We start from the raw sequence: 26398 nt of genomic DNA, 5'->3' as shown, positions 1-26398 counted from the left end.
TTTTTTTTTGTACAACTAATTAAAGTCCTGACTATATTTCCCTTTCTTTAAAATTATGATGGAGAAAATCTAAGAATTTTTATTTTGCTTTAATTTGAAAATATTTAAGGCAGATATGTTTTAAATGAATAAAAAAGTTATATGCTGTTTTTTTTTTAAGAAGCAATAGTATACTTTCCAGGAGATATGTTTATTATCTTGGATATAGTATGAAAATAGCAAAATGACTCATTAATACAAAAACATTAAAAAACTAGTCAGTGAGTGTTTCAGGCTAAAATGTAATTAAAGGTTATTGTTTATGTTTCTGTTAAATTAACAAATTAATAGAGATTAGAAATATTTATAATTTATCAAGGTAAAAGTCATGATGAGCATGCTTTTCAGAAAATGTCCTTGGCTACCATAATCAGAAACAAATTAAGCTAAAAAAAAGGAAGTGTTTTTCAAAATAGCCCTACTTTTTTTGGAGGGGGGGAGCAGTGAAGAGTGGTGCATGGTCCGGTAATCAAACCTGGGTCTCCCACATGGAAGGCAAGCATTCGACCACTGAACCACCTGTACACCTCCCTATTTTTTTTGTATATAATTTGTAATGGGGAAAATTTGGGGGGAAACTTCTTCAGACAGTACATAGATGGTATAATGGAGAAAGGGAAATTCACCCATAATCTTATGATACAAAGATGATATTTGCTCACTCCCTTTTCCTACCATATGTAGCTATGATTTATAGCTTTCTACTTTATTTTTTTTTTAACAAGTGAGATTACACTGTAGCTATAACTTGAGTTTCCAAAATGAATCCAAACATTTCCTTACTAATGGGCAGTTATCATTTTTCCAAGTTTTCAGTAATTATAAACTATACAATTGAAATTTTTCAAGTATGTATTTGCATTTGTTTCATTATTTCCTTTGGGTAGATTTGTAAGAGAAAGGTTATAGCACATCTTTATTTTGACATATATGTGTAAATTTCCTTCTAGAAGGTTTTACCAAGTCATATTTTCATCAAATGTATGCAAGAGCATACTACCAATTTTAATCTAAAATTATATACCATTGTTGTTATAATTTGCATGTGTTTCTTTAAGGAATATTCAGCCTAAGTGTCTTTTCATGTGCTTGGACATTTGTATTTTCTTTTCTGTGAATTGCTATTTGTGAAATTTGCCCATTTTCTTATGAGATTTGTTACTCTTGTTCTTATTGAATTTTAAAACTCATGATTTTCATCCCTTATCTGTCATGAATATTTGAAATGCTTTTATCTGCTTTATCATTTGTTTGAAAACTTTGTTTATAACTATATGAGGTTTTGTTTTTGTTTTTAAAGAAGTTTTTTGTTTTGTTTAAAACAGTAAGATGTGTCAGTCTTTTCCTTTGTGGTGTCTGGCTTTGATGTCATTGTCACTCCACGGCTACTCCTAACCCAGTGTTGAAAAAGTACTGTCTTAAGTTTTCTTCTAGAATTATTATATTTTATTTTTAATACTTTAATCTGTACTCAATTTGGTGTTTATTTTGGCAGCAGTTCTTTTTCCCCACTGACTTGTTCGTTTTCTCTGCAAGATGGTACTTCTTTTATTTTTAAACTTTATATGAATTTCATTTTAGCAATTTTATATCATAATTTATAATTTTCCAACTACAGTTACATATTGATGACTAAGATTTTTTTATTTTTTTATTTTTTGAATACAAAAAAACACCAAATAAATGCAAACATTCCTATTTTGATCATTCAGCTCTACATATATAATCAGTAATTTACAGTATCATCACATAGTTGGATATTCATCATCATGATCATTTCTTAGAACATTTGCATCAATTAAGAAAAAGAAATAAAAAGACAACAGAAAAAGAAATAAAATGAAAACAGAAAAATATATATATACATACCATACCCCTTACCCCTCCCTTTCATTGATCACTAGCATTTCAAACAAAATTTATTTTAACATTTGTTCCCCCTATTATTTATTTTTATTCCATATGTTCCTCTCATCTGTTGACAAAGTAGATAAAAGGATCATCAGACACAAGGTTTTCACAATCACACAGTCACATTGTGAAAGCTATATCATTATACAATCATCATCAAGAAACATGGCTACTGGAACACAGCTCTATATTTTCAGGCAGTTCCCTCCAGCCTCTCTATTACATCTTGAATAACAAGGTGATATCTTGTTATTGCATTAGAATAACCTCCAGGATAACCTCTCAACTCTGTTTGGAGTCTCCATTGACACTTTGTCTCATTTCACTCTTCCCCCTTTTGGTCGAAAAGGTTTTCTCAATCCCTTGATTTTGAGTCTCAGCTCATTCTAGGATATCTGTCCCACATTGCCAGGAAGGTCCACACTCCTGGGAGTCATGTCCCACATACACAGGGGAGGGTGGTGAGTCTGCTTGTTGTTTTGGCTGAAGAGAGAGGCCACATCTGAGCAACAAAAGAGGCTCTCTTAGGGGTGACTCTTAGGCCTAATTTTAAGTAGACTTGACCTGTCCATTGTGGGGTTAAGTTTCATATGAACAAACCCCAAGACTGGGGGCTCACCCTATAGCTTTGGTTGTCCATACTGCTTGTGAGAATATCAAGAATTCAACTTTGAGAGGTTGAATTTTCCCCCTGTTCTCACCATTCCCCGAAGGGGACTTTGCAAATACTTTTGCACTCAGTGATCAAATCACTCTGGGATTCATCGGGGCATCACTGTGGACAAACCAACAAAATCTCATGTCCTACGCAAGGTTCCATGTACTTATGGTGTTCAACCAAGCTATCTACATAAGTTAATTAGGAAATGCACTAGTCAAAATATAAGTTTTGTACCAAATAAACACTTTTTGCTTTAGTCTCACACATAAGTTGAAATTTTAAAATATTAATTACCATCTGTTTTCAGCACCCTGCAGTAATGACCTTCCTTTGTTCTTCCTCATGTAAAAACATTTTCAAAATTTGTACATTTAGTCACTATCATTATACACTCTAGGCATTCCTAGATTATACCATCTCAATCTTTATCGTCTATCTTTCCTTCTGATTTCATTTGTACCCCAGCCCTCCTCCCTCTATCATTCTCACATTCACCTTCATTCAGTATTTTAACATAATTGTATTACAATTAGGCCTTATTATGCTGTCCATTTCTGAGTTTTTATATTCAATCCTGTTGCACAATCTGTATCCCTTCAGCTCCAATTATTCAATTTCTATCTCCTGATGGGTCTCTTTTACCAACGAAATATTCAAGTTTATTCACTAATGTCAGTTCATATCAGTGAGACCATACAATATTTGTCCTTTTGTTTTTGGCTAATCCCACTCAGCATAATGTCCTTAAGGTCCATCCATGTTGTTACATACTTCATAACTTTATTATGTCTTACAGCTGCATAAAATTCCATCGTATATATATATACCACAGTTTGTTTAGCCACTCATCTGTTGATGGACATTCTGGGTGTTTCCATCTCTTTGCAATTGTAAATGATGCTGCTATAAACATTGTTGTGCAGATGTCCGTTTGTGTCCTTGCCCTCATGTCCCTGGAGTAGATACCTAGCAATAGTATTGCCAGGTCATATGGCAATTCTATATTTAGCTTTTTGAGGAACCGCCAAACTGCCTTCCACAGTGGTTGTATCATTTGACATTCCCACCAGCAGTGGGCAAGTGTGCCTCTTTCTCCACATCCTCTCCAGCATTTGTCATTTTCTGTTTTGTTGATAATGGCCATTCAGGTGGGTATGAGATGATATCTCATTGTGGTTTTGATTTGCGTTTCCCTAATAGCCAGGGAAGTTGAGCATCTCTTCATGTGCCTTTTGGCCATTTGTATTTCCTATTCTGAGAAGTGTCTGTACAAGTCTTTTGCCCATTTTGTAATTGGATAGGCTGTCTTTTTGTTGTTGAGTTGAACAATCTTTTTATAAATTCTGGATACTAGACCTTTATCTGATATGTCGTTTCCAAATATTGTCTCCCATTCTTTAGGCTGTCTTTTTACTTTCTTGATGAAGTTCTTTGATGCACAAAAGTATTTAATTTTGAGGAGTTCCCATTTCTTTCTTTCTTTCTTCAATGCTCTTGCTTTGGGTGTAAGGTCTGGGAAACTGCCTCCTAGTATAAGATTCATAAGATATTTCCCTATATTTTCTTCTAACAGTTTTATGGTCTTAGATCTAATGTTTAGGTCTTTGATCCATTTTGAGTTAACTTTTGTATAGGGTGTGAGATATGGGTCCTCTTTCATTCTTTTGCATATGGATATCCAGTTCTCTAGGCACCATTTATTGAAGAAACTGTTCTGTCCCAGGTGATTTGGCTTGATTGCCTTATAAAAGATCAGTTGCCCATAGATGACAGTGTCTATATCTGAACACTCTATTCTATTCCATTGGTCAGTATATCTGTCTTTATGCCAGTACCATGCTGTTTTGACCACTGTTCCTTCATAATATGCCTTAAAGTCAGGTAGCATGAGACTTCTGACTTCATTTTTTTTCCCTCAGATACTTTTAGCTATTTGGGGCACCCTGCCCTTCCAGATAAATCTGGTTATTGGTTTTTCTGTTTCTGAAAATAAGTTGTTGGGATTTTAATTGGTATTGCATTGACTCTGTAAATCAATTTAGGTAGAATTGACATCTTAACTATATTTAGTCTTCCAGTCTATGAACAAGGTATGCCCTTCCATCTATTTAGGTCTTCTATGATTTCTTTTAACCATTTCTTGTAGTTTTCTTTGTATAGGTCTTTTGTCTCTTTAATTAAATTTATTCCTAAATATTTTATTATTTTGGTTGCAATTGTAAATGGGGTTCTTTTCTTGATTTCCCCCCCAGATTGTTCATTACTAGTGTATAGAAACACTACAGATTTTTGAGTGTTGATCTTGTAACCTGCCACTTTACTGTACTTGTTTATTAGCTCTAGTAGTTTTGCTGTGGATTTTTCGGGGTTTTCAACATATACTATCATGTCATCTGCAAACAATGAGAGTTTTACTTCTTCCTTTCCAATTTTGATGCCTTGTATTTCTTTCTCTTGTCTAATTGCTCTGGCTAGAACTTCCAACACAATGTTGAATAACCGTGGTGATAGTGGACATCCTTGTCTTGTTCCTGATCTAAGAGGTAAAGTTTTCATTGAGGATGATATTAGCTGTGGGTTTTTCATATATTCCCTTTATCATTTTAAGGAAGGTCCTTTCTGTTCCTATCCTTTGAAGTGTTTTTAACAGGAAAGGATGTTGAATTTTTTCAAATGCCTTTTCTGCATCAATCAAGATAATCATGTGGTTTTTCTGCTTTGATTTGGTGTATTACATTAATTGATTTTCTTATGTTGAACTATCTTTACAAACCTGTGATGAATCCTACTTGGTCATGATGTATAATTCTTTTAATGTGTTGCTGGATTCGATTTGCTAGAATTTTGTTGAGGATTTTTGCATCCATATTCATTAGTGAGATTGGTCTGTAGTTTTCTTTTTTTGTAATATCTTTGTCTGGCTTTGGTATGAGAGTGATGTTGGCTTCGTAGAATGAGTTAGGTAGCTTTCCCTTCTCTTCAGTTTTTTTGAAGAGTTTGAGCAGGATTGGTACGAATTCTTTTTGGAATGTTTGGTGGAATTCACTGTGACGACATCTGGCCCTGGACTTTTCTCTTAGGGGAGCTTCTTTTTTTTTTTTTTAACTTTTTTTATTAATTAAAAAAAATTAACAAACAAAACATTAAGATATCATTCCATTCTACATATACAATCAGTAATTCTTAATATCATCACATAGTTGCATATTCATCATTTCTTGGAACATTTGCATCAATTTAGAAAAAGAAATAAAAAGACAACAGAAAAAGAAATAAAACGATAATAGAGAAAAAAAGATTATACATGCCATACCCCTTACTAGGGGATCTTCTTAATGACTGATTTAATTTCTTTACTTGTGATTGGTTTGTTGAGGTGTTCTATTTCTTCTCAAGTCAAAGTTGGTTGTTCATGCTTTCCTAGGAAGTTGTCCATTTCGTCTACATTGTTGTATTTATTACCATAAAGTTGTTCATAGTATCCTGTCATTAATTCTTTATTTCTTTGGGGTCAGTGGTTATGTCTCCCCTTCCATTTCTGCTCTTATTTATTTGCATCCTCTCTCTTCTTCTTTTTGTCAGTCTTGCTAAGGGTACATCAATCTTGTTGATTTCCTCATAAAACCAGCTTCTGGTTTTATTGATTTTCTCAGTTGTTTTCATGTTCTCAATTTCATTTATTTCTGCTCTAATCATCATTATTTCTTTCCTTTTGCTTGCTTTGGGGTTAGTTTGCTGTTCTTTCTCTACTTCTTCCAAGTGGACAGTTAATTCCTCGATATTTGCCCTTTCTTCTTTTTTGATATAGGCATTTAGGGCAATAAATTTCCCTCTTAACACTGCCTTTGCTGCATCCCGTAAGTTTTGATATATTGTGTTTTCATTTTCATTTGCTTCAAGATATTTACTGATTTCTCTTGTAATTTCTTCCTTGAACCACTGGTTGTTTAAGAGTGTGTTGTTGAGCCTCCACATATTTGTGAATTTTCTGGCACTCTGCCTATTACTGATTTCTAACTTCATTCCTTTATGATCTGAGAAAGTGTTGTGTATGATTTCAATCGTTTTAAATTTATTGAGACTTGCTTTGTGACCCAGCATATGGTCTGTCCTTGAGAATGATCCACAAGCCCTTGAGAAAAAGGTGTATCCTGCTGTTGTAGGGTATATAATGTTCTATAAATGTCTGTTAAGTCTAGTTCATTTATTTTATTATTCAAGTTCTCTGTTTCTTTATTGATCCTCTGTCTAGTTCTGTTAATCTAGTTCTGTCCATTGATGAGAGTGGAGAATTGAAGTCTCCAACTATTATGGTAGGTGTGTCTAATTCTCTTTTCAGTGTTTGCTGCATGTATTTTGGAGCATTGTGGTTTGGGCCATAAATATTTATGATTATTATATCTTTGTGCTGAATTGTTCCTTTTAATAATATATAGTATCCTTCTTTGTCTCTTTTAACTGTTTTACATTTGAAGTGTAATTTGTTGGATATTAATATAGCTACTCCTGCTCTTTTCTGATTGTTGTTTGTATGGAATATCTTTTCCCAACCTTTCACTTTCAACCTATGTTTATCTTTGGGTCTAAGATGTGTTTCCTGTATACAGCATATAGATGGGTCCTGTTTTTTAATCCATTCGGCCAGTCTTTGTCTTTTGATTGGGGAGTTTAATCCATTAACATTTAGTGTTATTACTGTACAGGTAGTACTTTCCTCTACCATTTTGCCTTTTGGATTTTATATGTCTTATCTAACTTTACTTCTTTTTACTTTTGCTTATAGTCTTCCTTTCTACACTCTTCTCCACACCTCTCTCTTCTGTCTTTTCATATCTGTCTCTAGTGCTCCCTTTAGTATTTTTTGTAGAGGTGGTCTCTTGTTCACAAATTCTCTCAGTGATTTTTTTGTCTGAAAATTTTTAATTTCTCCCTCACTTCTGAAGGATGATTTTGCTGGATATAGAATTCTTGGTTGACAGTTTGTCTCTTTTAGTAATTTAAATATATCATCCCACTGTCTTCTTGCCTCCATGGTTTCTGCTGAGGAATCTACGCATAGTCTTCCTGGGTTTCCCTTGTATGTGATGGATTGCTTTTCTCTTGCTGCTTTCAAGATTCTCTCTTTCTCTTTGACCTCTGACATTCTGATTAGTAAGTGTCTTGGAGTACGTCTATTTGGATCTATTCTCTTTGGGGTATTTTGTACTTTTTGGATCTGTAATTTTAAGTCTTTCATAAGTGTTGGGAAATTTTCATTGATAATTTCCTCCATTAGTTTTTCTCCTCCTTTTCCCTTCCCTTCTCCTTCTGGGACACCGACAACACGTATGTTCATGCACCTCATTCAGTTCCCTGAGTCCCTGCTCTTATTTTTCCATTTTTTCCCCTATATCTTCTTTTTCCTGTTGGATTTCAGATGTTCCATCCTCCAGTTCAGTAACCTTATCTTCTGCCTCTTGAAATCTACCATTGTAGATTTCCATTCTTTTTTTCATTTCTTCTTCTGTGCCTTTCATTCCCATAAGTTTTGTGATGTTTTTTCAGACTTTCGGTTTCTTCTTTTTGTTTATTCCTTGCCTTCTTTATATCCTCCCTCAATTCATTGATTTGGTTTTTGATGAGGTTTTCCATGTCTGCTTGTATATGCTCAATTAATTGTTTCAACTCCTGTATCTCATTTGAATTGTTGGTTTGTTCCTTTGACTGGGGCATATCTTCAGTTTTCCTAGTGTGATTTGTTATTTTTTGCTGGCATCTAGGCATTTAATTACCTTAATTAGTTTATTATGGAGATTGCTTTCACTTCTTTTACCTAGGGTTTTCTTGCTGGATGAATTTGTTGTCTGTCTGTTCTTTGACATTCAGTTCAGCTTTTTCTGGACCTCTAGCTTAGTTTTTGTTTAACAAAGGAGAATTTTTCAGTTCTTGTTTTCTTGTTTCTTGCCATGCTTCTATGGTGCCTTTTCCCCCTTACCCTTAGGATGTTCTACTTAGGTATTATAGACCCCATCCGGATTTTCCCAGACCAAACTGGCCTCCTATCAGTCACCTGCATCAGTTTTCCCTGAGGGCGAGACCCAGCAGGTTGAAAGACTTTCCTGTGAAGTCTCTGGACTCTGTTTTTCTTATCCTGCCCAGTATGTGATGCTTGTCTGCCTGCAGGTCTCACCAGCATAAGATGATGTGGTGCCCTTAACTTTGGCAGACTCTCCCTGCTGGGGGCATGGTGGAGACAGAGGAGGGGATGTAGGCTCGTTTTAATGGCTTCAAATTACTAAGCCCTGGTGTCTGGATTCCTTAAGGGAGGGATTCCACCTGAGTTGGGTCTCACCCCTCCCCTGGGGAAGGCACAGGCTCCAGACAAGCCCTCAAAAGAGCTTGTTTCTGTCTATGCCTGGGGCAGTTGCAACCTGAGAAGTCCTGCCGCTGTATCCAAGGGCAGTCAAGCCTTTGTAGAAACACAGCCACAAAAACCTCTGTGTCTTTTTTTTCCTTTTTCTGTTAGCCCTGCCCCCTTGGCACCAGGGCAAAATGAGCGGCCTCCACTTTGACCAGGTTCACCTGAGCTGGGTGCCTATTTTTGGTAGTCAGAATTTGTTAATTAATTCCATAATTGGCATTTGGTTGGGCTCAGCCCCTGCTGCTGTTAATATCGCTTTCCTTTCCCCTCTGGGAAGCAGCCTGTGGGGGAGGGGCACCGGCTGCTGCGGCTTGGGGAACTCACAGTACTGGGGGTGCTTGCAGCCAGTCCAGCTGGTCCAGACTGGGGTACGCTGTCTGTCCAGTCACTGAGGTGGCCCCAGGAGCTGTTCTGTACTGTTTCTGGTTATTTAGTTGCTGTTCTGGAGGATGAAGTCAGTCACACACATTGCTAAGTCCCCCCATCTTCGCCCAGAACTACAAAATAGACTTACTAAGACTATTTTTAATAAAAATAAACAATTTTTGTTTAAGAGGTTAAACTGATGATACTTTTCATGAGTAGCACTGTCCTAAATGGCCCAAATGAAAAGAGCCTTTCATTTCTAATGGTAATATAAGATTACCTATTTTGAAAGAGACCTTGTTTAAATATAAGCCAGTATGGGTCTATATTATAGGCCAAATAAAGACCACCATGCTCTTTAAGGTTTTAAAAACTATCTTAAGTGTGTAATCAGGTATTTTAGAGTCTACTAATGCCATATATATGGAAACCACTTCTGTAATGACATGTGCATCCCTCTTGGTCTGTCAGATTTTTAAGAAAAACTGTATAAAGAGCAGATTAAATGATACACAGGTGTTCATTACAAACTATAGGAAGTCTTATGGTAGATTAAAAGACACGAGAGAAGTATCAACCAAAAACAATGTTGAATCCTAAATCAAGCAAACACTAACTCCAATTCATGTAGTTATAATTACAATATACAAATATAGTATACCTATGTATTGGGGAAATTTTAAATATTGATTGCATATTAGTTATTAAGGAACCACTGGTAGGGTTTTTTGTTGTTGTTGTTGTTGTTGTTGTTTTAGGTGTTGTTCTAGTTTGCTAGCTACTGGAATGCAATATACCAGAAATGGAATGGCTTTTAAAAAGGAAAATTTAATAAGTTGCTAGTTTACAGTTCTAAGGCCGAGAAAAAGTCCCAATTAAAACAAGTCTATAGAAATATCCAATCTAAGGCATCCAGGGAAAGATACCTTGATTCAAGAAGGCTGATGAAGTTCAGGGTTTCTCTCTTAATTGTAAAGGCACACAATGAATATGGTCCGCGCTTCTCTCTCGGCTGGACGGGCACGTGGCGAACACAGCATCATCTGCTAGCTTTCTTTCCTGGCTTCCTGTTTCATGAAGTTCCCCGGGAGGCATTTTCCTTCTTCATCTCCAAAGATCACTGGCTGGTGGATTCTCTGCTTCTCATGGCTATGTCATTCTCTGCTCTCTCTCTGAATATCCTGGCTTTCTCTCTTGTTGTTCTCTTTTATAGGATTCCAGTAAACCAATCAAGACCCACACAAATGGGTGGAGACCTTGTCCAGTTTAACAATCATACTTGATTGAGTCACATCTCCAGGGAGATGATCTAATTACAGTTTCAAACGTAGTACTGAATAGGGATTAGAAGAAATGACTGCCTTTACAAAATGGGATTAGGATTAAAACATGGCTTTTCTAAGGTACATACATCCTTTCAAACGAGCACAGGTATACTTATGGTGGTGTGGTTGTGGTTTTTAAAAACCCTTGCCTTTTAGAGATACAAAAAGAAATGTTACAGATAAAAAAACAAAAACAGAAATTCATACTTACATTAAACTGTCCAAAAAAGAAAAGTCTGTTCCTAACTTTTTCACATATGAATACTTATCTCTAGAGGATCTAGACACAAAGCCTGAATTATCCTATAACAAGCACAGAATTTGTTTGTGGACTCCTGGTATATTTTAGAAATTTATGGCCATTTGCATATTACATCTAATAAACATTGATATGGATCTTTTAACATGGAAAGATATTATTCTCATTGAGTAAAAAAATACTTCAGGAAGATGCATCATGTAGAATCATGAGGATTTGATTATAATCTTTGACTACATCCCTTCTCCCCAGTCTCACAGAATCTCTCCCCAGTATACAATCCTTGAGGTATGCAATATCAGACTGGAAAGTACAGGACTTTGAGTAGAGTTTATGGTATTTAGAAAATGTAGGGTAGGATATATTACATACCTGTAGGGTGGCATATACTTCCACTTAAAACATATGTTCATATCATTTTTATATTGGAGACGTTAGATTTTCACTTTGTTCCCAAATTTTATTTTGAAAATTTTCAAACCTATAGTAAACTTGAGAGAATAATACTGTGAGCATCTCTATACCCAACCTAAATGCACCTGTTGTTAGCATTTTGCCGCATATGCTTTTTCTTTCTAATTCTCTCTTGTGAGTGATTGTATATGTGTTCTCTTTCAACAGATGGATAGATATCTTTATGTGTTTACTTTTTTACTACACCATTTGCAAATAATTTTCAGACAGAAAGTTATTCTTACCAGAGTTTGATTGCTGGATAGTCAGCTAACATGGTAAGATCTTGGAATTGGGAGGAGCCTAAAGTTCACTTAATTCTTCCCTCATCCACAGAACGAATCTTTTCTCCAAAATCCTTGATCACCAACCAGTCTCTGCTTTGGTGCTTCCAAAGCATGGAGAACTAGTTTTTCCACCCAACAGCCTATTGCATTATTACATATCAGAAATCACTAAAGCCTATGTATTAGTAAAGACTGCTTTCTTCTGTTGAGCCATAAATGTATGTGTTAAGAAGTGGGATGGGGTGGGCCATAGTGGCTCAGCGGGCACAGTTCTTGCCTGTCATGCTGGAGACCTGGGTTCAATTCCTGGTGCCTGCCCATGCAAAAAAAAAAAAGAAAAGGTGGGGTAGGATCAAGAAGTAGATCAGACTTTGGCTAACTATTCAGTAGTATCTACTGAACATGTGCAGAGTCAGCAGTTCCACTCCCAGGAAATATACCCAACAGAAATGTGTACATTTATATACCAAAAGACAAGTACAAAGCTAGTAAGAAAAAAGCAGTTTTATGAACTCAGGTCTGTCTGACTATAAAGCGTACTATGTGTCTTCTCCCTGGAGTAATGGAAAACAGGAGACAGAGACCATAGTTATACCTCCTGCGTAATTATACTCTAAATGGCAAAGAAAAAATAGTGGCATTCCAAGCAGAATAAGTAGCTTCTGCAGAGTCATGGGAGCCAAAGAACTGCTGGTACAGAATATGGGGTTAGACTATGGGAACTATAGGCACTGAGGCTGAATAAGAAGGCAAGAGTCAGAGCTTGATAGGTGCTGTGTATCATGCTAAGGATTTGGGGATCCTTACATGCTGGGAAGTCAATGAATGATTTTGAAAAGAAGAATATTGTGATCAGATGTAAATTTTGTAAATATTAGTTGGTATCTGCATGAGGGATAAATGAGAGGAGTTGGGAAGAAGGGCAGATAGAGCCACAGAATCAGCCAGGAGATGACACAGTATAATCTTAGGCAGTTACTCCAACCTGCAGACTCTTGTTTTGTCGGATCTACTTGTAGCCTTCCTTCTGTTCTAGGGATTTAGGGAGTGTTTGGTTCTTCTTGTATAATGGGGTTATTTTTTTCTTTTTAACATTTTCTTATTGTAAAATATATATACTGAAAAGTGATAAATTTCAAAGTTCAGTTTAACAAGTACTTATAGAGTAAATTTCAAAGTATAGTACAGGTTACAGTTCCACAATTTCAGAATTTCCTTCCAACTGTTCTAATACATAAAAACTAAAAAAAAAAAAAAAGCTATAATGATTCAGTAGTGATAATCATTTGTTAAATCCTAATTTCTCTATTACCACTTCTCCCTCACATTTGATCAGTCTCTCAGTCTTCAGGGATATTTGGGCAATGACCATTCAGACTTCATGTTGAAAAGGGATGTTGACATTATCAGGTAGAGGAATGTAACTGGTTGATGTTCTGAGAGAGACTGCTGCCTCTAAGTTTCAAGGCATATCTGGCATAGGACCAACCTGGAGTTTGTAAGTTTCTGAAAAATAAACTTAAGTAAAACTTTTACAGAGTCTTATAAAGAGCCCTGGGTGTTTTTAAGAATACTGTTAGTTGGAGCTTGGCAATAATGCCCATGATAGCAGCTATCAGTACTCTTTTAGTACATTTAAGCACTTGTTGTAAGACCACTAGCAGTGCATGCATATCAGCAGAAGCCTCCCATGGTCGTGTTTGAGAAACAGGAATCCAAATGCCTAATCGCCTTCTTAGTACTAAGTAACTATGATTATGAGAAGATAATGGTGAATTAAGACAAGTATATTATTTACATGAGTCATTCCAGCATTCAATCTCTCGAGAGGTTTCATTCAGATATAATTCTCCTACTAAAAAGACATGGGTTACGAACATGGACACTGAATATAGAAGGAGAAATTGGTGGAGGTATTAAGTGATAGGGTGTAATGAGTGTAATGTTGATAATGTCCATCCCAAATCCGGATGGGTTGCAGACTAAAAGGAATTTTCCACAGAGTAACTTGTGCCAGTCCATCACCTAATGTGGGAAAAGGCGGGACCATCCCCATGCTATGCCAAATAATGGGATGAGCCGCATGTATAGTAATAATACTATGACTGATTATACCTAAACACACTCCATCTTAATGCTTCATGAGAGGAACAGGTCTCATTCATACCACTACAATTATGAGCAGCATACCTCTTAGGGGACCAGTCAGTTACAATTAATAGGAACCATTAAGTAGTAGTACACTGCTAGACCCTTGACAATCCTCCCAATGAATATGCTCACTTTCTGGAGTCCATAAAGGATGATATGCATACAGTGGTTTATCTGGTGGGTTCAGGCCAGTACTATTATAAGATTTATATTTAAAACTCATTCCTGATATAAGATGTAATTGGGCTTTTGTAATATTATCATGTTTTGGGGGTGATTGGTGATTGACAGCCAAGCCTGATAAGTTGAATTTAAACATCCTTCAGCAGGGTCAATACATAAAGGCATCTCTGTAAATCCTAAGGACCCATTAAATTCAGTACCCTCTTCTTGTGGGTGTACTCTTGTGTCCAGTCCAGGGACCCAGGAAGAATCATTGACATAAATCTGAGGGAAGGGCTCCATCCAGGTTACAGGGCTAAGCAAAGGAGGATTAGGAATGTATGGAAGCAGGAGCAGCTGAGCTATATGATCTCCAGAATTAGCTTAATTGATATGGACATGATAACTTAAATTTCACCCTGTAAATCACAATCAGTTATCACTGTGAAATGAGACTGCTCTCTCAAGGAGAAGTCCAACAGTACCAGTAGGCAAAGGTCCTTTAACTCCAGTTTTTACATGGGCTGGTGCCTCTCCAGGGAGTAGAATAACAGGCTCTGCAGCCAGGATATCTACAGCTGCACTCCCTGCTGTGGTGGGGGATAATTCCAAAGCACTGTGGAGTACAGAGAACAGTTGTGATTGTTCTGCTGAACAGGGAAGACCCCCTTTTGACAAGGGGTTGGGAGCTGGCCCCTCTGGGAGTTTCCCAGCAAAGGGGTTCCATCCTTATGATATATAGATTGACACATCAGTGGTTAGATCAATGGTTCCCCTTACTGCAATGGGAACACAGCCCTGGTTGCTTTTGAGGGGGAGCATTTTGTCTTGAATTTGACATTGGCTTCCCCTTGAGTTTCTTGTGACACTCCTTTCTAGTATGACCAAGTTTTCCACAATTAAAGCATTTTCCAAGGAACTTATTACTAATTTTTAATCCTGCCGTAGCTTGAGCCATCATCGTGGCTCAGTAATCTCTGTCCCTACCCCTTGACACAATTTAATATATCCTGTAAGATCCACCTTTCCTTTCATAACTCCAATAGCCTTTTGACTGTCTTGATTAGCATTCTCATAAGCCATTAATTGCAAAGAAGTATCAGCCACCTCTACGTTATTGACCTGCATTTTGATGGCCTCCTATAACAGTCCAATATATTCAGGGTAGGGCTCTCAAGACCCCTGCACCATCTTTTGAAAAGAGATAGGGGGCTATCCCTTAGTTTCAGTTTTCTCCCAAGCCCTTAGGCAACAGCAGTGAATTTGAGCAATAACCTGATCATTCATTCTTAGCTGATTTTCTACTCCAACCCAATTTCCTGCTCCCACTAACTGATCGAGAGAAATGGGGATGCTACGGCCTCTGTTATGGGCAGCCTGAGTTTCTGCATGGTCCATCCACCAAGTTTTAAATTGTAAAAATTCTCCAGACCCCAGAGTAAAACGTGCTAGTGTAGAGCACTCAACTGGAATCAGTCTGGAGCCTTCAGCTCCAAACTGAATGTAAAACTGAATGTAAAAGGAGAATTAGGACTGTAGTGCTTGCCGGCTAACTTCAATTCCTTCAAAATTTTAAGCAGGAAAGATTCATGAGTAAATTTGTAGATTACATTCGGATTATTTGCATCAACCCCAGGAGCCACCCCTTCATACACAGTATCAGGAAAAGCCATTTGGAGAGCCTCAAGGTCCCCCTCCATTCTAGCCTGGAGGATACCCTGCTGTAAGGATGATAATTTTATTTGGGTATTTCCAGCCATCAGTGGAGGGGGTAGGAGAGGAGGTGGAGGCAAGTCAGCCTCTCCAAAATCAATCAACAGAGGGGCTGAGGGCAAATTAGTTTTAACATGAGAATCCTCATAAGATTTAATAGGAGGAACTTCATCAAATACCTTTTCCTCTTACTCCTCATCTTCAGTCTGTAAAGGTTCCAGAACAGATTTAATAATAGTCCAGGTAGGCCAGATAGTGACAGAGAGCAGGACCCCTTGCACATCTAGCTTTTTAAACTCTTTACCCACTCTTTCCCAACCTCCTAATTCTAAACTGCCCAAAATTGCAAACCATGAAGTGTTTCTCTATAATTTGCAAAAGTTCTAAAATATGGGACTCACTAGCCCTAGCTGCCCACCCCCCCCACCCCCGCTTTGAGGAGTTGTCTCAGGAGACAGACATACAGATGATATTTCATTGTGCTATCTCTGTTTCTCATGGTAACCTTGTAAAAATACCTGAGAGTGTCCTTGCCTTCTGAGAACTTTGGAGCCTTTGCAAACCACTTGGGGTTCTGCGGCAATACACCAATTTCAGTTTCACTCAGGCGATCCTTTTTCCATTCATGTCCCACATTGAGCACCATATGCTGAGTCCTGCTCAGCAGTGGGTGAGGTCGAATGGAAGGTGACGCAGAACATAAGAAATAATAACACAAGAGAGCAGTTAAAGATGGGAACTCACAGTCTCTAGGACTGAGAGTCTCAACCCTGAGTTTCTCATATTTATTTAGGAGCTTCAAAACAGAAGATATCTTTCATGATTGTTATTAAGTTGTTTTTCACCCAAACTGCCACATCAACATTAACCTCAGGCATGCCGTACAAAGTTCAAATGTTTCCTTCTGCAAACAGTCATGTGCTCGCCAGGACAGTGTTCCACCTTGGCAGGACGTTTGTCTATATTATGGAAACATTCTGATCTTCGGCCATTTTCGCACATACGAGTGTGCCTAAGAGTTACTTGTGGAGGACCTCTTCTATTGCTCAGATGTGGTCTTTCTCTATAAGCCCAACTCTGAAAGTGAAATCATTGCCCTCCCCCTTACATGGGACATGACATCCAGAGGTGGAAATCTCCCGGGCGAAGTGGGAGATGACTACCAGGGATGAGTCTGGCCCGGCATCATGGAACCAGCATGGTTGGAGAGGCTGACTTGCCTCCACCTCCTCTCCTACCCCCTCCACTGATGGCTGGAAATACCCAAATAAACTTCCTGTAGTTGAAGTAGTTCTTATATACTGCTTATATTTGTAGTTTTAGTCGGTGAGATACATGATTTTAGAAAATTCCTTTCAATCATACTCACCTTCAAAAGGCACTATTATAATCCCAAGAATGAGCTACCATCCTTTTTGCCATCCTGACCAAAAGGGGAAAATAAGGTATTTATTTATGTAACAAATAAGGTATCAGTAGCTGAGAGAGTTCAAGTAGAGTCGAGAGGCTACTCTGGAAGTCACTGTTTCGCAGGCTTCAGTTAGACATTGCTACCTATCATAACTTGCCAAATCCCAACCAAAACCATTCCTGCCAATCCAAAAGAACACTTAGGGCAATATATAAGATTCAACAAAAGTTCCATGCACTAGGGTAACTTTCAATAAACCTATAACCTCCAGATGGGTCCCTGGACCAGATAAGTCCTGAAACCTAGAGGGCCCAGCCTCTTCAGAACATCAACTAGATCCATCTCCGTATCCCATATTATCAACATCCCCTTCCAACATGAAAAATGATGTTGGAATGGGCATAGCCCAAATACCCCTAAAGAGTGGGAGAAATATCAAAGGTGATGGTGGAGTTATACAGAGAAGGTATGGTTTGACAAATGAATATGACTACTGAATCATTATATTGATATTTCTTTTAGTCTCAAGTATCTTAGAGCAGCTAGAAGTAAAAACATAAAATTGTGGAATTATAACTCATACCAAGTTCTGAAATCTGTTCTACAACTAATTGTTACAATGTGCTCTGAAATTTATTTCTTTTCTGTATATATGTTATTTTTCACAAAAAAAGAAAAGTCAATTGTGATGATAAAAAAAAATATGCCTTCTAGCTTCCAATATTCTGGAGCAGCTAGAAGGAAAAAATCAAAGGTGACAGTTTGGTAGCCCATGAAAACCTCTGAGGTCTGTCCTATAACTGTTTGTTGAAGAATGCTTTGAAAAGTATTGATTTTTTCTTTCCTTGATTTGTATATATGTTTTATTATACAATTTAAACAGTTAAAAAAAAAAACAGATATGCACACACCACACAAAAGAGAAAACTCAAAATACCCCATCTCCCTTATCCTCTGCTAATTATTTACTCCTAGAATTGGTGTAGTAGTAAGGTATCACTGTTAAATATAGTCCATAGCATGTAATAGGTAGTTTTTCCCATATACCACACTATTATTAACTCTTGTACAAGTATCCTATAGTTGAAGTAGTTCTTATATACTACTTATACTTGTAGTTTTAGTCGGTGAGATACATGATTTTAGAAAATTCCTTTCAATCATACTCACCTTCAAAAGGCACTATTATAATCCCAAGAATGAGCTACCATTACCTCTATCCATTCCCAAGCATTTAAGATCAGCCTTGTTAACAAATCCGTACATATTAGGTATCCGCTCCCCCTTCTCTAGCTTCTGTCTATCTCTAGGTCCTCTATATTCTACATTTTAAGACTTTGAGTTGATATATTTTCTAGGTGGTTCACCTCAATGTGGTCTTGATTTGCATTTCCCTAATAATTAATGAAAATAAACACCTTTTCTTGTGCTTTTTAGTCATTTTTATTTGCTAAATTTTGCCCATTTTATAATTGGGTTGTTTGTCCTTTCATTGTTCAGTTGTAGGATTTCTTTCTATTTACTGGGTATCAAACCCTTATCAGGTATGTGGTTTCCAAATATTTTCTCATGTTGAATTGGTTGCCTCTTCATCTTTTTGACAAAGTCCTTTGAAGTAACAGAAGTTCAAATCTTGAAGCGTTCCCATTTCTCTGTTTTTTCTTTTGCTGTTTGTGCTTCTCAGTTTGTTACCTCCTATCACTAGGTCTTGAAGATATTTCCCTATATTTTCTTCTAGGAGTATTATCTTACTGGCTCTTATATTTAGGTCTTTGATCCATCCACTTTGAGTTAACTTTTGTGTAGCATGTGCGGTACGGATCCTTTTTCATTCCTTCGGCTATGGATATCCAGTTCTCCTAGCATGATTTATTGAAGAGGTGATTCTGTCCCAGATCAGTGGATTTGGGGGCCTTGTCAAAAATCAATTGACCATAGATCTGGGGGTCTGTTTCTGAACTCTCAAGTCAATATGAGATCAATTGATCAGTATGACCCCCCCACTACATCCTTCTTTTTTAAAGTTGTTTTTGGTTATTTGAGGCTCTTTTCCCTTCCAAATAAATTTGATAAGCAGCTTTTCCAACTCTAAGTAGGCATTTTAATTGGTACTGCATTGAATCTATAGATCAATTTGGGTAGAATTGACATCTTAACAGCATTTAGCCTTCCTATCCATGAACATGTAATGTCTTTCCACCTATTTAGGATTTCTTTTATTTTAGCAGTGTTTTGTAGTGGATTTCTTTTATTTTAGCAGTGTTTTGTAGTTTTCTATGTATAAGTCCTTTACATTCCTGGTTAAATTTATTCCTAAATACTTGATTCTTTTACTTGTTATTGTGAATGGAATTTTTTCTTAATTGCCTCCTCGGTTAGGTCATTACTAGTTATAGGAACATTACTGATTTTTGCACATTAATTTTGTATCCCACAACTTTGGTGAGTTTATTAGCTCAGGTCATTTTGTTATAGATTTCTCAGAATTTTCCAAATATGGAATCATGTCCTCTGCAAATAATGAGGCTGTATTTCTTTCTTTCTGATTTGGATGCCATTTATTTCTTTTTCTTGCCTAACAGCGCTAGCTAAAACTTCTAGCACAATGTTGAGTAATAGTGGTGACAGTGTGCATCCTTGTCTCATTCCCGATCTTAGGAGGAAGGCTTTCAGTCTCTCACTGTTGAGTATAATGCTGGCTGTGGATTTTTTTATATGTGCCCTTTATCATCTAGAGGAAGTTTCCTTCTATTCCTGCCTTTTGAAGTGTTTTTATTAGAAAAGGATGCTTAATTTTGTTGAATGCCTTTTCAGCGTCAATAGAGATGATCATGTGGTTTTTCCATTTGAATTTGTTAATATGTTGTATTACATTGATTGATTTTATTATGTTGAAACACCCTTGCATGCCTGGTATAAACCCCAGTTGGTTGTGGTGTACAATTCTTTTAATGTGCCATTGGGTTCTATTCGCAAGTTTTTTTTTTTTTTTTTTGAGAATTTTTACATCTATATTCATTAGGGAGATTGGCCTGTTAGCCTCATAGAATGTTAGGTATTGTTCCTTTTTCCTCAATTTTTTGGAAGAGTTTGAGTAGGAATGGTGTTAGTTCTTTTTGGAATGTTTGGTAAAATTCTCCTGTGATGCCATCTGTCCCTGAACTTTTATTTGTAGGAAGGTTTTTGATGACTGATTGCATCTCTTTACTTGTAATTGGCGTGTTGAGGTCTTCTGTTTCTTCTCTAGTCTGTATACGTTGTGTGTTTCTAGGAAACTGTCCCTTTCATCTAAGTTGTCTAGTTTGTTGGCATGCATTTGTTCATAGTATGCTCTTAATGATTTTTCTTTATTTCTTCAGCATCTGTGGTAATGACCCCATCTCATTTCTGATTTTGTTTATTTGTGTCTTCTATCATTTTCACTTTGTCATTCTCACTAGACGTTTGTTAATCTTATTGATCTTATCAAAGAACCAACTTTTGGTTTTATTGTCTATTTTTTTTTCTTCTCCAATTCATTTATTTCTACTTTAACCTGTTATTTTTTTTCTTCTACTTGCTTTAGGGTTAGCTTGCTGTTCTTTCTTTAGTTCCTCCAGGTGAGCAGATAAATCCTTGTTCTTTTTTTTAATATAGGCATTAAGGGCAATAGATTTCACTCTCAGCACTGCTTCTGCTGCATCCATAAGTTTTTTTTTAAAAACTGCTAATTTTATTGAGATATATTCATATACCATATCCCATGTACAGTATCCAATCAGTGTTTCACAGTATCATCACCTAGTTGTACAATCATCACACTAAATTTTAGACCATTTTCATTACTCAAAAAAAGAAAAAAATTGACATTAAGAAAGAAACCCATGCCCCTTATTCCCCCAATTATTGACCCTAGTATTGGTGTGGTACATTTGTTTCTGTTGATGAAAGAATTTTAAGATATTACTTAACTATAGTCCATAGCTTGCGATAGGTAGTTTTTCCCTATACACCACTCTATTATTAATTCTTTGCACAAGTGTTGTACATTGGTACTAGTTCATGAAAGAACTTATATTTATATTTGTAGTGTTAATCATAAACGAGGAAGTTACTCTTATGCACATCTCAGCCAGATATCACAGACTGCCAAGGTCTACAAAACTATAAGCAATAATGTTTCTGAAGACTTCTGGATGCTATGAACCAACTAAAGAAATCAATAAACTGCCCTACTCAAAGGACTTTGAAAAACCCCGCATATCCACTGTTCTAGTTTGCTAGGTGCTGGAATGCAATATACCAGAAACTGAATGGCTTTTAGAAAGGGGAATTTAATAAGTTGCTAGGTTACAGTTCTAAGGTTGAGAAAATGTCCCAGTTAAAACAAGTCTATAGAAATGTCCAATCAAAGGCATCCAGGGAAACATACCTTGGTTCAAGAAGGCAATGAAGTTCAGGGTTTCTTTCTCAAGTAGAAGGGCACATCGTGAACACAGTCCGAGTTTCTCTCTCATCTGGAAGAGCACGTGGCATCATCTGCTAGCTTCCTCTCCTGGTGTGGTAGTTAGATTCGGTTGTCAACTTGGCCAGGTGAAGGCACCTAGTTCTGTTACTGTGGCCATGACCCAATGGTACATGAACCTCATCTGTTGCTGATTACATCTGCAGTCGGCCAGGAGGCATGCTTGCTGCAACGAATGATGTTTGACTTAATTGGCTGGTACTTAAATGAGAGACTCAATGTAACACAGCCCAAGCAGCTCAGCATACCTCATCTCAGCACTCACAGCTCAGCCCAGGCCTTTGGAGATGCAGAAAGAAATCATCCTGGGGAAAGCTGTTGGAACCCAGAGGCCTGGAGAGAAGGCCAGCAGAGATTACCCTGAGCCTTCCCACGTAAGAAAGAACCTCAGATGAAAGTTAGCTGCCTTTCCTCTGAAGAACTAACAAAATAAATCCCCTTTTATTAAAAGCCAGTCTATCTCTGCTGTGTTGCATTCCAGCAGCTAGCAAACTAGAACACCTGGCTTCCTGTGTCATGAACCTCCCTGGGAGGCATTTTCCTTCTTCATCTCCAAAGGTCACTGGCTGGTGGACTCTGCTTCTTGTGGCTATGTCGTTCTGCTCTGCTCTCTCTGAATCACTTTTTCTCCAAAATGTTTCCTCTTTTACAGGACTTCAGAAACTGATCAAGACCCACCCAAATGGGTGGAGACACATTTCCCCAATCCAGCTTAACAACCACTCTTGATTGGGTTACATCTCCAGGGAGATGATCTAATTACTGATTCAAACATACAGTATTGAATAGGGATTATTCTGCCTTTACGAAATGTGATTTAGATTAAAACATGGCTTTTGTAGGGAACATACATCCTTTCAAACCAGCACATCCACCAACCTTATTTCTTTACGAACTATTTATATTATCTTCTTTTCTTAAAAATCCCTTGCTTCTTGGAAGCCCCAAGATGGGACACAGTTTGGGTTGGTACCTGAATTTCTGTTCCCAAACTGCAGTTCTAAGACCTCAAATAAATACTTTTGTTGCTGTGCAGCTCAGTCTGTAATTTCTAGGTCAACAACCAAATTAAATGAAATAATCAGTGAAATCCCCTGGGATAGGGTGATCAGAAATATTTTTAAGTAATATAAATACCTAAAGAGATATTCAAATTGGCCATAAAGTTACTTTTCCCATCTGCCATTGAGTGAAATGGCAGAAACAAGAAGAGAGATATCATCCTTCACTCATATGGACTAGTTATAAAGTAAAAACTTGGTGCACTGAAATTAAGAGCATGGGTTATCAGGTTGGGGCCTACTGTAAAGGGTCTTAGGTTGTAAGCTCTTATAGCAGTCACATATATTCAGGAGTTTTACCTGTTATTTTTAAATTCTGAGATACTGAGCTGTTTGTTTATAACCTGGTGATTCCCAGAAACTTCGGGTATTATGTGACACCCAAGACTCAGAATTAGAGCTCTGAAGCTATGAAAGTCAGCAGTACCCCATACAGGAACTGTTCAAAAAGTTGAAAATGGAATCAGTCTTTGAGTAGAGATATGAATGAAGCTGATCTGGATGGGACTAAAGTAAATCAGGATATAGGGTAAAGGATGATATCATCCATATTTTAAAACTTCAACTTCTGTGTGAGACCAAAAAGAGAGACGTTCATTTGGTGCAAAATTTATATTTTGGGTAGTGCATTTTCTGATTTAACTTGTATGGTTAGTTTAGTTGAACACCATAAGTACATGGAATTTTGCATAGGGCATGAGACTTGTCTGTGTGCCCAGATTAGTGTGATGCCCCAATATATCCCAGAGTCATCTGGGCAGTGAATAAAGAAGTATTTGCCAAGTTCCCATGGGGGACTGGGAAGAAAGTATTTCCCTTGGGGCACTGGGAAGAAAGGAAGAAATATTTAACTTTCCCATTTGGAGAATTTCTGATGTTCTCACAAGCAGTAGAGAACCAAATCACCAGGCTGAGCCCTCTATCTTGGGATTGGCCCCTTTGAAGCTTATTCCAGTAAAGGACAGACTAAGCCTACTTAAAATTAGGCCTAAGATTCACATCCAGAGAACCTCTTTTGTTGCTCAGATGTGGCCTCTCTTTCTCTAAGCCAACTTGGCAGGTGAACTCACTGCCCTCCCCGCTATGTGGGACTGACCCCAGGGGTATAAATCTCCGTGGCAGTGTGGGACAGGATTCCTGGGATGAACTGGCACCAGCATCATGGGATTGAGAAAGCCTTTTTGACCAAAAGGGGAAAGATGGAAATAAGACACTTATTTCTCTGTGTTCATTTTTAGGCAGTTTTATTCACACATCATTCAATCCAACCTAAATGTATAGACATGCCTTTGCCACCATACTCTATCTGAAGCCATTTCCTTTTTTGGACAAAGAATCCATACCCCTGCCCCATGCTCCCCGCCTGTTGACATTTAATTTTGACATAATGCCTTTGTTACATTCAGTGGAAGCATATTACGGTGTTACTGTTGACTACAGACACTAGCTTGCATTGATTGTACTTTTTCCCATATACCTTCTGTTTCTGACACCCTGCAGTGTTGACATTCATTTGTTCTCCCTCATGCAAAAATGTTTTTTTTTTTAATTTGTACATTTAATCACCATTATTGTTCGCTCTAGGCATTCCTAAATTATTCTGTCCAGGTCTTTATCATCTATCTTTTCTTCTGGTTTTATACATGCTCCCAGCCCTTCTCCCTCTATCCTATTCACATTCAGCTTCATTCAGTACTTAGATTATTGTGTTACAATCAGGTGGTATTGTGCTATCCATTTCTGAATTTTTACAATCAGTCCTGTTGCATAATCTGTATTCTCTCAGCACCAGTTGCCCAATCTCCACCTTATTTCTCTCTCCTGATAACCTGTTTCTTAAGTTAAATTCACTAATTTCATTCATTAATGTTAGTTAGTTCATATCAGTGAGACCATAGAGTATTTGTCCTTTTGTTTCTGGCTAATTTCACTCAGCATAATGTCCTCAAGGTACATCCACGCTGCTACATGCTTCATGACTTTATTCTTTTTTACGGCTACATAATATTCCATGGTATGTATATATCACAGCTTGTTTAATCACTCATCATTGATGGACATTTGGACTGTTTCCATCTTTTTTAAAGTCATAAATAATGCTCCTATAAACATTTGTGTGAAAATGTTTGTTTGTGTCCTTGTCCTCAGTTCCTGTGAATATATACCCAGAAATGGGATTGCTAGATGATATGGCATTTCTATACTTAGCTTCCTGAGGAATCACCAAACTGCCTTCCAGAGTGGTTATATCATTTTACATTCATACTAACAAAACGTATGCCTCTTTCTCCTCATCTTCTCCAGCACTTGTCTTTGTGTTTTATTGATAATGGCCTTTCTAGTAGGTGCCAAATGATATCTCATTGTGGTTTTGATTTGCATTTCCCTAATAGACAGTGAAGTTGAACATCTTTTCCTGTGCCTTTTAGCCATTTGTATTTCTTCTTCTGAAAAGTATCTGTTCATGTCTTTTGCCCATTTTTTTTAATTGGGTTGTTTGTCTTTTTGTTGTTGAGTTGAAGAATCTTTACATATTCTGGATACTAAACCCTTATCTGACGTGTGGTTTCCAAATATTGTCTCCTATTATGGAGGTTGCCTTTTTACTTTCTTGACAAAGTTATTTGATGTACAGAAGTGTTTAACTTTGAGGAGTTCCCATTATATCTATTTCTTTCTTTAATGCTCCTGCTTTGGTGTAAGTTCTAGGAAACCAACTCCTATTACAAATTTTGTAAGATATTTCCCTACATTTTTGTCTAAAAGTTTTATGAATTTAGCTCTAATGTTTAGATCTTCCATCCATTTTGACTTAATTTTTGTAGAGGATATGAGATATGGATCCTCTCTCTTTTGCATAGGGATATCCAGTTCTCCATGCACCATTATTTGAAGAGGCTGCTCTGTCCCAGGTGGGTTGGTTTGACTGACTTATCAAAGGTCACTTGTCCATAGATGAGAGGATCTATATCTGAACGCTCAATTCAATTCCATTGGTTAGTATATCTGTCTTTATGCCAGTAACATACTGTTTTGACCACTGTCACTTCATAATATGCTTTAAAGTCACAAAGTGTGACACCTCCCACTTCATTTTTCTTTCTCAATATATATTTAGCTATTTGGGGCTCCCTTCCCTTCCAAATAAATTTAGTTATAGGTTTTTCTATATCTGCAATGTAAGTTGTTGGGATTTTAATTAGTATTGCATTGAATCTATAAATCTGTTTGGATAGAATTGACATCTCAACTATATTTAGTCTTCCAATCCATGAACATGGCATACCCTTCCATTTATTTAGGTCTTCCATGATTTCTTTGAGCAATTTCTTAGAGTTTTCTGTGTATAGGTAGGTTTTTTGTATCCTTACTTAAATTTATTTCTAAATATGTGATTCTTTTGGCTGCTATTGTAAATGGATTTTTTTTCTTGATTTCCTCCTCAGATTTCTCATTATTAGTGTATAGTAACACTACTGATTCGGGGATGTTGACCTTGAACCCTGCCACTTTACTGTACTCATTTATTATCCTTAGTAACTTTGCTATAGATTTTTCGGGATTTTCAACATATAGTATCATATCTGCAAGCAATGAGAGTTTTATTTCTTCCTTTCCAATTTGGATGCCTTTTATTTCTTTTTATTGTCTAATTGCTCTGACTATAACTTCCAACACAACACTGAATAACAGTG

The 26398-nt window shown here is 37.1% G+C and overlaps 1 protein-coding gene across 16 annotated transcripts in view; it reads left to right on the top strand.

The window, feature by feature from the left end:
• Positions 1-26398, top strand: part of RPS6KA5 (ribosomal protein S6 kinase A5) — a 328971-nt gene that overhangs the window by 262299 nt on the left and 40274 nt on the right. The window lies entirely within an intron of this gene.

This window comes from Tamandua tetradactyla, chromosome 12, assembly GCF_023851605.1.
Source record: "Tamandua tetradactyla isolate mTamTet1 chromosome 12, mTamTet1.pri, whole genome shotgun sequence".
NCBI lineage: Eukaryota > Metazoa > Chordata > Mammalia > Pilosa > Myrmecophagidae > Tamandua > Tamandua tetradactyla.
Note: the sequence above shows the minus strand (reverse complement) of the source record. Positions and strands in the feature narration are given on the sequence as shown.